The following is a 3,437-nucleotide window of genomic DNA, read 5'->3' as shown; positions in this document are numbered from 1 at the left end:
TATATATATTTTGGAATCAACCTCAACCCTGTATAGCTAACTCCAACATTCACATATAGAGTGTCTATGGTTGTTCCGAAATATATATAGATGTGTCGACATGATAGGTCGAAACATTGTATACGTGTCTATGGTATCTCAAGATTACATAATATACAATACAAGTTGATTAAGTTATGGTTGGAATAGATTTGTTACCAATTTTCACGTAGCTAAAATGAGAAAAATTATCCAATCTTGTTTTACCCATAACTTCTTCATTTTAAATCCGTTTTGAGTGAATCAAATTGCTATGGTTTCATATTGAACTCTATTTTATGAATCTAAACAGAAAAAGTATAGGTTTATAGTTGGAAAAATAAGTTACAAGTCGTTTTTGTAAAGGTAGTCATTTCAGTCGAAAGAACGACGTCTAGATGACCATTTTAGAAAACATACTTCCACTTTGAGTTTAACCATAATTTTTGGATATAGTTTCATGTTCATAATAAAAATCATTTTCTCAGAATAACAACTTTTAAATCAAATTTTATCATAGTTTTTAATTAACTAACCCAAAACAGCCCACGGTGTTACTACGACGGCGTAAATCAGGTTTTAAGGTGTTTTTCGTGTTTCCAGGTTTTAAATCATTAAGTTAGCATATCATACAGATATAGAACATGTGTTTAGTTGATTTTAAAAGTCAAGTTAGAAGGATTAACTTTTGTTTGCGAACAAGTTTAGAATTAACTAAACTATGTTCTAGTGATTACAAGTTTAAACCTTCGAATAAGATAGCTTTATATGTATGAATCGAATGATGTTATGAATATCATTACTACCTTAAGTTCCTTGGATAAACCTACTGGAAAAGAGAAAAATAGATCTAGCTTCAATGGATCCATGGATGGCTCGAAGTTCTTGAAGCAGAATCATGACACGAAAACAAGTTCAAGTAAGATCATTACTTGAAATAAGATTGTTATAGTTATAGAAATTGAACCAAAGTTTGAATATGATTATTACCTTGTATTAGAATGATAACCTACTGTAAGAAACAAAGATTTCTTGAGGTTGGATGATCACCTTACAAGATTGGAAGTGAGCTAGCAAACTTGAAAGTATTCTTGATTTTATGAAACTAGAACTTTTGGAATTTATGAAGAACACTTAGAACTTGAAGATAGAACTTGAGAGAGATCAATTAGATGAAGAAAATTGAAGAATGAAAGTGTTTGTAGGTGTTTTTGGTCGTTGGTGTATGGATTAGATATAAAGGATATGTAATTTTGTTTTCATGTAAATAAGTCATGAATGATTACTCATATTTTTGTAATTTTATGAGATATTTCATGCTAGTTGCCAAATGATGGTTCCCACATGTGTTAGGTGACTCACATGGGCTGCTAAGAGCTGATCATTGGAGTGTATATACCAATAGTACATACATCTAAAAGCTGTGTATTGTACGAGTACGAATACGGGTGCATACGAGTAGAATTGTTGATGAAACTGAACGAGGATGTAATTGTAAGCATTTTTGTTAAGTAGAAGTATTTTGATAAGTGTCTTGAAGTCTTTCAAAAGTGTATGAATACATATTAAAACACTACATGTATATACATTTTAACTGAGTCGTTAAGTCATCGTTAGTCGTTACATGTAAATGTTGTTTTGAAACCTTTAGGTTAACGATCTTGTTAAATGTTGTTAACCCAATGTTTATAATATCAAAAGAGATTTTAAATTATTATATTATCATGATATTATGATGTACGAATATCTCTTAATATGATATATATACATTAAATGTCGTTACAACGATAATCGTTACATATATGTCTCGTTTCAAAATCATTAAGTTAGTAGTCTTGTTTTTACATATGTAGTTCATTGTTAATATACTTAATGATATGTTTACTTATCATAATATCATGTTAACTATATATATAACCATATATATGTCATCATATAGTTTTTACAAGTTTTAACGTTCGTGAATCACCGGTAAACTTGGGTGGTCAATTGTCTATATGAAACCTATTTCAATTAATCAAGTCTTAACAAGTTTGATTGCTTAACATGTTGGAAACATTTAATCATGTAAATATCAATCTCAATTAATATATATAAACATGGAAAATTTCGGGTCACTACAACAACGTGGTATGTGAAAAGTGCAAGAGGATTGGGCACATTGGCAAAGATTGCAAGATCACCACCCCAGCTGTGAAGATGAACCCTACTGGACCAAGGAAGTGTTTTGAATGCGGTCAGTAGGGCCACTTCAAGAATGAATGTCCAAACAAGAAGAAGGATGGCGGGCCAGCGCGTGGAAGAGTTTTCAACCTGAACGCTAAGGATGCTCGTGAGGATCCTGACTTGGTCACAAGTACATTCATTGTCAATAATCTACTTGCTTCTATCTTATTTGATACCGGTGCCGATAGGAGTTATGTATGTAGACACTTTTTCTCTAAGATAGAATGGTCGTTAGTACCTTAGACGAGAGTATTCTTGTCGAAGTATCCAATGGGAAACTTGAGAAAGTTGACCAGATTGGCCGAGGAGGTATTATTAACTTAGCTGGAGTGGATTTCAAGATTCATTTGATACCCATCAAGCTGGGAAGCTTTGATGTGATAGTTGGTATGGATTGGTTGTCTAAGGTAAGAGCCGAAGTTATCTGTAGAGAGAAGATTCTTCGGATACCTCGCGAAGATGGAGAGCCGCTGATTGTTTACGGAGAGAGATGTAGTCCGAAGTTGAACCTTATTAGTTGCTTGAAGGCACAAAAGGTTATGAAGAAGGGCCATTTTGCTATCCTAGTGCATTTGAAGAAGCTAGAAGCTGAGGAGAAGAGTGTGGATAATGTACGAATTGTGAATGAATTTCCCGACGTCTTTTCCAGAGGAGTTACCTGGATTACCGCCACCAAGAGCAGTGGAATTCCAGATCGATTTAGTGCCAGGATCTGCACCTGTAGCTCGCGCACCTTATCGACTAGCACCTTCCGAATTGCTAGAGTTGCAGAGTCAACTGCAGGAATTTCTCGACCGAGGGTTTATCCAACTGAGCTCGTCGCCTTGGGGCGCACCTGTTTTATTCTTGAAGAAGAAGGACGGATCATTCCGCATGTGTATCGATTATCGTGAGCTGAATAAGTTGACGATTAAGAATCGGTATCCCCTTCCTAGAATCAACGATCTTTTCGATCAGCTGCAAGGATCTAGCGTTTATTCCAAGATCAATTTGCGATACGGTTATCACCAGTTGAGGGTGAAGGATAGCGATGTGATGAAGACTGCGTTCAGAACCTGTTATGGTTATTATGAGTTTCTTGTGATGCCATTCAGTTTAACCAACGCACCTGCCGTGTTTATGGATCTCATGAAGCGAGTATGCAAGCCATATCTGGACAAGTTTTTTATCGTCTTCATAGATGATATCCTCAT

Source organism: Rutidosis leptorrhynchoides, chromosome 11 (assembly GCF_046630445.1).
Source record: "Rutidosis leptorrhynchoides isolate AG116_Rl617_1_P2 chromosome 11, CSIRO_AGI_Rlap_v1, whole genome shotgun sequence".
NCBI classification, from domain to species: Eukaryota; Viridiplantae; Streptophyta; class Magnoliopsida; order Asterales; family Asteraceae; genus Rutidosis; species Rutidosis leptorrhynchoides.
Note: the sequence above shows the minus strand (reverse complement) of the source record.